Raw genomic sequence first — 13,256 nt, forward strand, 5'->3', positions numbered from 1 at the left:
TTGTGAGAAACATTTTGGACTCTTCTTCCATAGGTAGGCCTCAGCTAAGTCCACTTTACTGAAATGCTTTCCTTCAGAAAGGTTTGCAAAAATATCCCCTATCCTGGGCAGTATTGGGTTGATGGTGACCTTAAAATCACCACAAATCCTGACAGACCTATTACTCCTGGCTACTGGGATCACTGGTGTTGCCCTTGGGCTCCACTCAACCTTGGAAAGAATTCTTTCAGCCTCCATGCAATCTAGCTCAATGGCTACTCTTTCATAGATGGCATAAAGAAATGGATTGACTTTGTAAAACTTGGGTGTAGCATTTTCATTTGACACTATTTTATCCTTGATATGTTTGAGTTTTCCAAAGCCATCCTTGAACATTGTTCTTGCATCATCCAATACATTTTTTAATTCACTTTCAGCAGATGCTCTTGGCAGGGGGTGTGGCATGCAAGTGGTAGATGAATTTCCAATCAAGTTGTAGTTGTCTCAGCCAATCACTGTCCCACAATGCTACGATTTTACCATATACAAGCTCAATATTTCAAATGTCATTCCCACAGGAGTTATCGTTTCTCCAATATAAGTTCTTAGTTGGACATCAGCAGACTTCAGATCAGTACCTTTGAAATGACATTCAATCTCATTTTGTGGCAGGACTGAAACAGCCGAACCAGTGTTCAGTTCCCTTTTAATTAATTTGCCATTCATTTCTGGTGTAAGCCATATTGCTTGTCTATTGTTAGTTTTTACATTGTAAATCTCTAGGCTCCTCAGTCCTGTGTCAATCTCACCATTATAAGATTTCTCATCAACTGCATGTGGGGTCGTGCTCTTTTTGAAATAGCTTGACTTTTTTTTTATTGTTTTCTCTTCCATGTGCTGTCCATTTATTTTTATGTGAGCCCCTGCCACAGCAGTAACACTATTTGCTCGGCCATGCAGGCTTCTGTTTCACGGAGGGGAAACACAAAAAGTCATGGGGAGAACAAACAAACTCCTGGCGAAAAGTGGCAGGAATCGAATCCCAATCACTGACTATTGACGATGATGATATCGACTCAGGCCAGCGTCGGGCATTTTCATGTCTGACAAGGCACGGAAGGTCTGTGTGGCGCACCACTCCTCACACAGACATTTCGCAGTACTTTTCTTTCATTTTACGAGGTCAAGTTGTTAGCTCAGCACTCAACCCGGTGTGGATGGAAAGAGTACTCGGGAATGGCCCGACTGGATTCGAACCCGGGAACCTCTGTTCTGGAGTCCGGCACTGATGTCACTAGCTGACTACTGACACTGTAAAACAGTTGCGCAAACCACTATGCTACTGTGCCACCCGGTCGTCCTCCGCCTGCTTCTGATAAACTCAAATAGATTGATTTGAAAGTTAGTTTCTTTCTCACCCCAAAGCATACACTTAGTAGTAACACATAAAACTACATGAAGAAAAGTTTCAAAGTCACAAACCAGAGAAAATCTGCAGATGCTGGAAATCCAAGCAACACACTTAAAATGCTGGAGGAACTCAGCAGGCCAGAATATTGTGGATGTTTCGGGCTGAAACAGTTTGGCAGGACTGGAGAAAAAAGGTGAGGAGCAGATTTAAAAGGTGGGGGGAGAGGAGAGAGAAACACAAGGTGGTAGGTGAAACCTGGAGAGGGAAGGGATGAAATAAAGAGCTGGGATGTTGATTGGTGAAAGAGGCAGAAGCCCAGACTCTCACAGCTGCCTGGCCGAAACCTCGTCCCATCCTGCTACTTGTAAAAACATGATCCTCTTCTCTCAATTCCTCCATCTCTGCCGCATCTGCTCTCAGGATGAGGCTTTTCATTCTAAAATGAAAGAGATGTCCTCCTTTTTTCAAAGAAAGGGGCTTCCCTTCCTCTACTATCAATACTGCCCTCAACCACATCTCTTCCATTTCACACACATCTGCTATTACCCCAACCTCCCGCCACCCTCCCAGGGATAGGGTTCTTCTTGTTCTCCCCTACCACCCCACCAACCTCTGCGTCCAGCTCATAAATGTCTGCCACTTACAACAGGTTCCCATCACCAATCACATCTTTCCCTCCCCCCAGTTTCTGCTTTCCACTGGAATCACTCCCTATGTGACTCCCTTGTCCATTCGTCCCTCCCCACTGATCTCTCTCCTGGCATTTATCCTTGCAAGCAGAACAAATTCTACACCTGACCCAACACCTCCTCCTCACTACCATTCAGGGCCCCAAACGGTCCTTCCAGGTGAGGTGACACTTCACCCGTGAGTCTGTTTGGTGCTCCTAAAGTGACCTGCTGTGAGACCCAAAATATATTGGGAGACTGCTTCAACGAGAATCTACGCTCCATCTGCCAGAACAAGTGGGATCACCCAGTGGCCACCTATTTTAATTCCACTTCCCATTCTCATCTTGATATGTCCATCCATGGCCTCCTCCATTGTCGTGATGAAGACACACTTAGGTTGGAGGAACAACACCTTATATTCTGTCTGGGTAGTCTCCAACCTGATGGCATGGATATCGATTTCTCAAACTTCCAATAATGCCTCCATCTCCCCGCCGCCTCACTTCACAATTTCCCATCCCCTTTTCCCTCTCTCATCTCCTTGCCCACCCTTTACCTCCCAATGGTGCCACTCCCCCCCTTTTCTTTCTTCCACGGCCTTCTGTCTCTTTCACCCATCAACTTCCCAGCTCTTTACTTCATCCTTCCCACTCCAGGTCTGACCTATCACCTTATTTTTCTCTCTCCCATCCCCCTACCTTTCAAATCTACTCCTCAGCATTTTCTCTCCAGTTCTGCCAAAAGGTTTCAGCCCGAAACATCCACTGTACTCTTTTCCTAGATGCTGCCTGGCCTGCTGAGTTCCTCCAGCATTTTGTGTGTGTTGCAAAGGTTTCTAGTTCAAATTTAAAAGTAAATTTTATTATTAAAGTACATAATTCATTTTCTTCTGGACATAACACAATAAATCTATAGAATAATAGCCATAACAGAACTAATGAAAGATCATTCAACTAGGGTGCTCAACCAGAATGCAGAAGAGAACAAACTGCAAAAACAAAAAGAAGAAATAATAATAACAAAATAAGCGATAAACATCATGAGACAAAGAGTCCTTGAAAATAAGTCTGTGGGAACAGTTCAATGATGGGGCAAGTGAAGTTACTCCCTTTGGTTAAAAAACTTGACAGTTGAGGGGTAGTAACTGTCCCTGAAACTGATGATTGTTTCTGATGTAGATAAGCGATTTTTAAAAACTCTTCTTAACAATTTTGCAATCATGTTTTATGGGCCATAAATCTCCAGTAAAGCTCATTCATAACTATTTTGTCATTGAATATCAACACATTTGAAGAATATCATAATGACGTTCAGTTTCATTTATAAGGAAAAAATTCTGCCGAACGGAAATTGCCAGAATGTTTGCTTTTGTCCGCTAATTGATTACTAGCTAACAAAATGACCCTTAAAAATAGTTAATTTCAATACTGTAAATTCCCAGTGAAGGAGAAGGTTAAATCCATTTCTAATCCTAGCCCTTAAATATGTGTCTGTTAGTAATGTTAGTCAATGAAAAGTATTCCAGCAGCGATTTTGCTGATAAGAAGGTAGAACCAGCTTGCTTTTATTAGCTCCAGTCGTGCAAAGGATTCAGCCAGAGGGCTGAAAAATAAGGGAGCAAATCAAGTTATAGGCTCGAGTGTTATTCTTGTTAAAACTGGTTATTTCAGGTAACTTAGTGAGGCAGTACTCTGAAAAGTACAGCTCTGATTCAGCTCCCTAAATGAAGGACATAAAACTGATTGCTGGAATGAGTATTCCAAAATCCAGAAATTCTTGTTAAGAAGAGGTCTTGTGGTCATGAGTTAAGGGTGAAAGGCGAAAAGTTTAAGGGGAACATGACGGCGACCCTTCTTCACTCTGAGGGTCAGGTGGGTGTGGGCTGAGCTGCCAGCGCAAGTGGTGCACACGAGCTCAATTTCAATGATTGAGAGAAGTTTGGATAGGTACATGGATGGTGGGGTGTGAAGGGCTATGGTTCCAGCGCAGGTTGATGGGAGTAACCAGATTAAATGGGTCAGCATGGGCTAGTTGGGCCCAAGGGTCAGTTTCTGTGCTGTACTTTTCTATCACCCAGTGTCTCAAAATGTGGTCAAAATCTCAGGCATAAGTTAATAAGAGGCATAGATGAGTGGACGGCCATAGGCTCTGTCCCAGGGTGGAAGTGGCTAGTAAAAGGGACTATATTTGGAGGAAAAGTACGGGGAATATCAGAGGTATATTCTGTATGCAGAGTACAGTGGGTGTGTGGAGCACCCTGCCAGCTGTGGTGCTAGAGGCAGGTGTATAACAGGTAATTAAGAAACTCTTAGATAAGCACATGGATGATAGAGCAATGGAGAGTTATGTAACAAGGAAGGGTTAGATCGATCTTAGAGTAGGTTAAACAGTTGGCACAACATTGTGGGCTGAAGGGACTCTACTGTACTGTAGTGTTCGACATTCTATGTTCTAAAATTGTTTGTCCATGGTACCAAGGATTACTCCCAAGGTTTTGACCTCAGCTAGGTTTGACTGTGCACTTACTGTTTTGTGATTATCATTATGTATTGGTTATAAATGCAAGGGCAGATTGTCAGAGGGTCTTTGTCCTGCCAGTGTTGAGTGTAGGATCCACACCTTCATGTGCATCAGACTTGGACATGACTTCGACACAACTGCAAGAGGATGTTTAAGGCTGGGTTTCCTTTGTTCTGGGGTGCAATACTGTTTCCATTGTCCCTGAGGACCAGCTACTCCCGAAGGAGGTGTGCTAGGTCAGGAATGAAATGCTGCGGCAAGGAGAAGTTAGAAAGTGTTCTGGCATCATTGTTTGACCCAGTCTACACTAAGAATGCAGCACACACAGAATGCTGGAGGAACTCAGCAGGTCAGGCAGCACCGATGGAAAAGAGTACAGTCGACATTTTGGGCCAAGACCCTTCTTCAGGACTGGAAAGGAAGGGGGAAGATGCCAGAACCAAAAGGTGGGGGGAGGCGAATGAAGCTAACTGGAAGGTGATAGGTGAAGCCAGGTGGGTGGGAAAGCTCAAGGGCTGGAGAAGAAGGAATTGATAGGAAAGGAGTGTGGACAATGGGAGAAAGGGAAAGAGGAGGGTCCCGGGGGAAGTAATAGGCAGGTGAGAATAAGTGAGAGTACAGAGTGGGGATTAGAGGAAGGGTGGGAAGGGGAAACTGTTCACCGGAAGGTGAAATTGATATTGGGGAGGTACCCGGTCGGAATTTGTGTTGCTCATCCACCCAGAGGGTGGCCTCACTAAGAACGGTTCTGTTGTAGATCCAATGACTGCATGACAACACAGTATGTACAAGCAAGAGTTATGGCCAGATTGTCTTAAGTAGCCAAATCTGAGAATGCAGAGCGTAGAACAGTGAAACACAGAAACAGGCCCTTCAGCCCATTATGTATCTACTAACCATGATGCCAACCTAGCTCATCCCATCTGCCAGCACGTGTTCTAAATCCCTTTACCATTGAACCATAGAACATTACAGCACAGAAACAGGCCCTTCAGCCCTTCTTGGCTGTGCCAAACCATTTTTCTGCCTAGTTCCACTGACCTGCATCCAGCCCATATCCCTCCATACACCTCTCATCCATGGACCTGTCCAAGTTTTTCTTAAATGTTAAAAGTGAGCCCACATTCATCACTTCATCTGGAAGCTCATTCCACACTCCCACCACTCTCTGGGTGAAGAAGCCCCCCCCCCCAATGTTTCCTTTAAACTTTTCCCCCTTCACCCTTAACACATCATCTGGTTTTTTTCCCCGAACCTCAATGGAAGAAGCCTGCTTGCATTCACTTTATCTATACCCATTGTAATTTTATACACCTCTATCAAGTCTCCCCTCATTCTTCTACACTCCAGGGAATAAAGTCCTAACCTATTCAACCTTTCTCTGTAACTCAGTTTCTCAAGTCCCAGCAACATCCTTGTAAACCTCCTCTGCACTCTTTCAACCTTATCAATATCCTTTTTGTAATTCAGTGACCAAAACTGCACACAATACTCCAAACTCGGCCTCACCAATGCCTCGTACAACCTCACCATAACATTCCAACTCTTACATTCAATACTTTGATTTATAAAGGCCAATGTACCAAAAGCTCTCTTTACTACCCTATCTACTTGTGATGCCACTTTTAGGGAATTTTGTATCTGTATTCCCAGATCCCTGTGTTCTACTGCACTCCTCAGTTCCCTACCATTCCCTACTATGTTCTACCTTGGTTTTTCCTTCCAAAGTGCAATACCTCGCACTTGTCTGTATTAAACTCCATCTGCCATTTTTCAGCCCATTTTTCCAGCTGGTCCAAATCCCTCTGCAGGCTTTGAAAACCTTCCTCACTGTCCACTACACCTCCAATCTTTGTATCATTAGCACATTTGCTGATCCAATTTGCCACATTATCATCCAGATCATTGATACAGATGTCAATTAACAATGGACCCAGCACTGATCCCTGTGGTACACCACTAGTCACAGACCTACACTCAGAGTAGCAATCCTCCACTACCACTCTCTGGCTTCTTCCATTGAGCCAATGTCTAATCCAATTTACTACCTCACCATGTATACCAAGCGACTAAATCTTCCTAACTAACCTCCCATGCGGGACCTTGTGAAAGGCCTTACTGAAATCCATATAGACAACATCCACTGCCTTCCATTCATTCATTTTCCTTGTAACCTTCTCGAAAAACTCTAATAGATTGGTTAAACATGACCTACCATGCACAAAGCCATGTTTTCTCTCCCTAGTAAGTCCCTGTCTATCCAAATACTTGTAGATCCTGTCTCTTAGTACTCCTTCCAATAATTTACCTACTACTGACGTCAAACTTACTGGGCTATAATTTCCCTGATTACTTTTAGAGCCTTTTTTAAACAACAGAACAACATGAGCTATTCTGCAATCCTCTGGCATCTCACCCGTAGATACCGACATTTTAAATATATCTGCCAGGGCCTCTGCTGTTTCAACTCTAGTCTCCTCAAGGTCTGAGGGAATACCCTGTCAGGTCCTAGGGATTTACCTCAAGATAGCAAGCACCTCCTCCTCTTCAATCTGTATAGATTCCATGACCTCACTACTTGTTTGCCTTATTTCCATTGACTCCATGCTAGTTTCCTTAGTAAATACAGACACAAAAAAACTCAATTAAGATCTCCCCCATTTCTTTTGGTTCCATACATAGCCAACCACTCTGGTCTTCAAGAGGACCAATTTTATCCCTTACTATCCTTTTGCTCTTAATATACCTGTAGAAGCTCTTTGGATTATCCTTCACCTTGACTGCCAAAGCTACCTCATGTCTTCTTTTAGCCCTCCTGATTTCTTTCTTAAGTATTTTTTGCACTTTTTATACTCCTCAAGCACCTTATTTGCTCCCTGTTTCCTATACATGTCATACATCTTTCTCTCTTCTTTATCAGAGTTCAAATATCCCTTGAGAACCAAGGTTCCTTATTCTTATACACTTTGCCTTTAATCTTGACAGGAACATACAAACTCTGCACTCTCAAAATTTCTCCTTTGAAGGCCTCCCACTTACCAACGACTTCCTTTCCAGAGAACAACCTGTCCCAATGCACACTTTTTAGATCCTTTCTCATTTCTTCAAATTTGGCCTTTTTCCAGTTTAGAACCAACCCGAGGACCATATCTATCTTTATCCATGATCAAGTTGAAACTAATGGTGTTATGATCACTGGAACCAAAGTGTTCCCCTACACACATTTCCGTCACCTGTCCTAACTTGTTTCCTAATAGGAGATCTAATATTGCATCCTCTCTAGTCAGTATCTCTATATATTGATTTAGAAAACTTTCCTGAACACATTTTACAAACTCTAACCCATTTAGACCTTTAACACTATGGGAGTCCCAATCAATACATGGAAAATTAAAATCCCCTACTTTCACAACTTTATGTTTCCTGCAGTTGTCTGCTATCTCTCTGCAGATTTGCTCCTCCAATTCTCACTGACTGTTGGGTGGTCTATAATACAAGCCTATTAATGTGGTCATAACTTTCCGGTTTCTCAGCTCCACCCATATGGCCTCAGTAGACAAGCCCTCTAATCTGTCCTGCCTGAGCAGTGCTGTAACATTTTCCCTGACTAGCAATGCCATCCCCCCCCACCCCACCAGCCTTCATCCCTCTGCCTCTATCACACCTGAAACATTGGAACCCTGGAACATTGAGCTGCCAGTCCTGCCCCTCCTGTAGCCAAGTTTTACTAATAGACAATAGACAATAGACAGCAGGTGCAGGAGTAGGCCATTTGGCCCTTCTAGCCAGCACTGCCATTCACTGTGATCATGGCTGATCATACACAATCAGTACCCTGTTCCTGCCCTCTCACCATATCCCTTGACCCCGCTATCTATAAGAGCTCGATCTAATTCTCTCTTGAATGCATCCAGGGACTTGGCCTCCACTGCCTTCTGGGGCAAAGCATTCCACATATCCACCACTCTCTGGGTGAAACAGTTTTTCCGCATCTCTGTTCTAAATGGCCTACCCCTTATTCTTAAACTGTGGCCTCTAGTTCTGGACTCAGCCATCAGCGGGAACATGCTTCCTGCCTCCAGCGTGTCCAATCCCTTAATAATCTTATATGTTTCAATCAGATCCCCTCTCATCCTTCTAAATTCCAGTGTATACAAGCCCAGTTGCTCCAATCTTTCAACATATGACAGTCCCACCATTCCGGAAATAAACCTTTTGAACCTATGCTGCACTCCCTCAATAGCAAGAATGTCCTTCCTCAAATTTGGAGACCAAAACTGAACACAATATTCCAGGTGGGATCTCACCAGGGCCCTGTACAGCTGCAAAAGGACCTCTTTACTCCTCTACTCAATTCCTCTTGTTATAAAGGCCAGCATGCCATTAGCTTTCTAATGGCCACAATGTCATAATTCCACATGTCAATCCACGCCCTCAGCATGTCAGCCTACCCCACAATACTCCTCATGTTGAAATAGACACACCTCAGAACATTATTACCAGCAAACACAACCCTTCTATTTGTGACTTTGCATGAACCTTTAACATTATTTATTTTCACCCCCGCTCCACTGTTTGCTCTGGCACTCTGGTTCCCACCCCCCTGCAAATCTAGTTTAAACCTCCCCCCCACCCCCAATAGCACTAACAAACCTCCCTGCAAGGATATATATTGGTCCCCTTGTCGTTCAGGTGTAACCCGTCTCTCCTGTACAAGTCCCACCTGCCCCAGAAGAGGTCCCAATGATCCTGAAATCTGAAACCCTGCCTCCTACACCAGTTCCTCAGCCACATGTTCATCCTCCAGAGCATCCTACTCTTACCCTCACTGGCACGTGGCACAGGTAGCAATCCTGAGATTACCACCCTCGAGGTCCTGCTTTTTAACTTCCTACCAATCTCTCTATCCTCACTCTTCAGGACCTCCTCACTCTTTCTTCCTACATCATTGGTACCGATGTGTACCATGACATCTAGCTGCTCACCCTCCCAGAATGCTGTGCACGTGATCAGAGACATCCCTGACCCTGGCACCTGGGAGACAACAAACCATCCGGGAGTCTCTGTCACGACCACAGAACCTCCTGTCTGTACCTCTAACTATTGAGTCCCCTATCACTACCTCTCTCCTCTTCTTCCCCCCTCCCTTCTGCACTGCAGAACCAGACTCGGTGCCAGAGATCCAGCTGCCGCAGCTTATCCCAGGTAAATCATCCCCCCCAACAGTATCCAAATCGGTATACTTGTTGTTCAGGGGAATGGCCACAGGGGAGCCCTGCTCTGCCTGCCCTTTCCCCTTCCCTCACCTGACGGTAACCCGATTACCTGTGCACTGCTCCTTTGGCATAACGGCCTCCCTGTAGCTACTATCCATAAACTCCTCATTCTCCCGAATGATCCGGAGGTCATCCAGCTCATGCACCAGTTCCCTAACGCAGTTTATTAGGAGCTGCAGCTGGATGCATTTCATGCAAGTGTCGTTGTCAGGGTCACCGGAGGCCTCCCTGACTTCCCACATCCTGCAAGAGGAGCATTCCAACATCCTGCCTGGCATTCTCTCTACTCTAAATGAACAAAACAAAACTTACTGGAACCTCCCCTCGCCTCTGCCTGTTCACGCCGAAGCCTGTCGAGCCAAAGCCGTCCCACTCTGACTTAGTCCACTCTGATGAAGACCGCTGTACATGGTGGTCTTTTTTTAAACCTTTGGCACGCTACGTCACGCGCCTGTGCAGTCTAGCCTCTTTTCCCCAATCAGTAAAAAAAACTTCTCTCCGAGATGTCTTTAGTTCTTCACTCTCTGCCTCTAGCTTCGATTGAAAAGACCGTTGGAAAATTCCTCTCCTTTTTAAACCTTTGGCGCGCTACGTCACACGCTTGCGCAGTCTAGCCACTTTTCCCCGATCAGTAAAGAAAAATGGCTTATCTCCGAGATGTCTTTAGTCCCTCACTTTATTCTCTTCCTGGTTGTTTGTGTTTTTCAATCCCTCTTAAATGTTTTAATATCTGTTTCTGCCAATTCCCCTGCAGTGCGTTCCAGCCACCCACCCCTTTCTGTTTAAAAAATTCCTTCCTTGCATATCTCCTTTAAACTTTACTCCTGTCACCATAACCCCATGCCCATAGTATTTGATCTTTTCATTCTGGCTAAGGGGCTCTGACTCTCTACCCTATCTTTGTCTCCCATAACGACATACTTCCATTAAACCACAGACTGTTCCAGTGGCAGGCCCGATGGAGCAGCCTGCAAGGCAGCTGCTGTACAACTCCAGTGATCCACACTCAAAGTTCAAAATATATTTATTATAGAACTATGTACGTATTATATAACCTTGAGATTTGTTTCCTTACAAGCAGCCACAAACAAAGAAACCCAAAAGAACCCATGGAAAAAAAAAACAACAAACACCCAATGCGCAGAGAGAGAAAAAACTAAATCACTCAAACAATAAAAGTAAGGAAATGGCATTTAAAATGAAAGGGAGTCTGCAGACACACAGCCTCAGCCTCAGGTCATCATACAGCAGAGTAAAACATTGTAGAGCCCGCAGACACGAAGCCCAGAGTAGCCAGAGCAGGCCCACAGCCTCAGTGCAGTGAAGAGTGGGGTAAACATCACAGAACAGCGGGCTGAACCAGCCTTGCCTCTGTTCCCAACAGCCTGCCTTTTCAATCCTCTCAGCCCAACGTTTTACTTTTCCAAACACTGAGTCGTTCCTCACTCTAGGACCTGGGCCTTGTTACATTGACATGCTCTGGGCCTGGACCCCACTGCCACATTTCAGCCTGCACCTGACCTTTCCAAATCAGCTTAGTGCTTAGATCGATCAATCCTCGCTCTCGGTTTAGGTGTTCGGGCCTCAAATCTCCCTTTCATTTGCTCCGACTTAGCTCTACTCCACTTGCCCCATCTTTGTCTTGAATGTGCTTTCCCCTCACCTCTACTTCACCACACACCCGTGCGGTTCGACCCTCAACTCAGCCTAGCCTTCGATCGTCTCTCCATTCTTCATGGTGATCACTTACTGTAGTTTTTTTTACAGAGAAAGTGTTATTAATAAAGTATTTAGCTGTATTCCTTGTTTTGATGGTAAGCCATTCGCATTCAGTAGCACCATCTTAAATTACAGTAATCCTGACCCTCTGTATTGTCCCTGTGCACTTTGCATGCTCTTCCTGTGACTGAGTGGGTTTCCCTGAGTGTTCCGGCTTACACTCACATCGCAAAAGTATGTTGTTTGATTGATCAATTGGCTATCGTAAGCCACCCTTTCGTTAGCAGTTGTGTCACACTAGTGTAGCAACTAGCAAAACAACTTACAGCGCCAGTGATTTGAGGTCAATTCTCCTCACTGTCTGTGAGGTACATACGCCCCATAGGATTACAACACCAAAAGCATAGTGACAATTACACGCTGGCCCCAACACATCCTCAGACTGTGTTGGTCATTGATCCAAACAATGTTTTTCACTGCATGTTTCCATGTAAATGTGACAACTAAACCTAATCTTTAGGCTCCTGGGTCTTAGAAGAGTTAGGGTGGTGTTCATAGTCTTGTGTAAAAGGATAGGTTACATGAATCGAGGGATGTTATTAATGGGAGCTGGCATATGAACAGTGGGCTGAATGGACTCCTTTTTGACATAAGGAAAGATTAGAAATGTGAAAATAATGGGGTCTAAAGATTGGTAAGATTGAGAAAAGTTAAATGTAGAGAAAGAACTAAATCTTTGATTCTGTTTAAAGCCTAATGGAACAGTCAGACCTTGAGTGCAGCTAAATCATTCTGGGATTGTGTATCAGGATAAAAAAAGACCTTAATTGAGTAAATAACACCAAAAAATCTGTCAGCCCAACAACATGAAGGAGAAAAATGAAGAAAGGCTAAGTATGCAGGTATATATCCAGACATTTACGGTACCACCATCCAGGCTATGCTCTCTTCTCACAACAGGAAGCACAGGAGCCTTTCATCCCACACTACCAGGTTCAGGAACAGTTATTACCCTCCAACCATCAGGCTCCCAAACTGATATCGACAACTTCACTCACCTCGATACTGAACTGGCTCCATAAGCTAGAGAAGCACTTTCAAGTACTTGACATCTCATTGTCAGGAAACGTGGAGGAGGCTTGGCCCAAAAGCAGAGCAGTGGAGGCAACATAGCAGTAAACGATATTTTACTAATAATCTGCAAAATCAAAAGACAGGAGGGGTCACTAAACATGAGAGAACAGATAATTAACACAACAAGGTATCTGAAGATTACGAGTAAATGTTTTGTGTTTTTTTTACATTTGCTTGATAATGGTAAAATGCAAAGCAGTTTATAGGACTGTGAATTAAAACTTAATACTTCTACCAAAGATGAAAGGAGCAGAGAGAAAGTGATGTCTCACACATAACTCACATTGACAGAGTTTATGTGACCCTGTAACTTCGTTTCACATTAAGTAACACAAAACTTTGCCTTTAGTCACATCTTGTTCCTGGTACCTAATCAGTGTTGACAGAGCCAAGACTTAACAAATGCCTAGTAATCTTTGCACCTCCTTCTTCCCTCCCACATAGTCTCTCTCTCTCTCTCTCTCTGTAAATTTAAAATGAAACAGTTCAAAACTTGGAAACCCGAATCCATCATTTAAAAAAAGCATTCATACATTTTAATTAGTC

General features: G+C 44.1%; 1 protein-coding gene and 1 long non-coding RNA gene across 3 annotated transcripts in view; one reads left to right on the forward strand and one right to left on the reverse strand.

The window, feature by feature from the left end:
• The window catches only part of dipk1c (divergent protein kinase domain 1C), a 91,804-nt gene that overhangs the window by 67,596 nt on the left and 10,952 nt on the right, over nt 1-13,256 (reverse strand). Inside the window, exon 2 of the mRNA XM_059971382.1 lies at nt 12,635-12,774. The gene's annotated coding sequence lies outside the window, so the exon portion shown is untranslated. The remainder of the gene's footprint in view (nt 1-12,634; nt 12,775-13,256) is intronic.
• LOC132395078 (uncharacterized) overlaps nt 1-13,256 on the forward strand; it is a 112,953-nt gene that overhangs the window by 37,253 nt on the left and 62,444 nt on the right. The window lies entirely within an intron of this gene.

This window comes from Hypanus sabinus, chromosome 1 (assembly GCF_030144855.1).
Source record: "Hypanus sabinus isolate sHypSab1 chromosome 1, sHypSab1.hap1, whole genome shotgun sequence".
NCBI classification, from domain to species: Eukaryota; Metazoa; Chordata; class Chondrichthyes; order Myliobatiformes; family Dasyatidae; genus Hypanus; species Hypanus sabinus.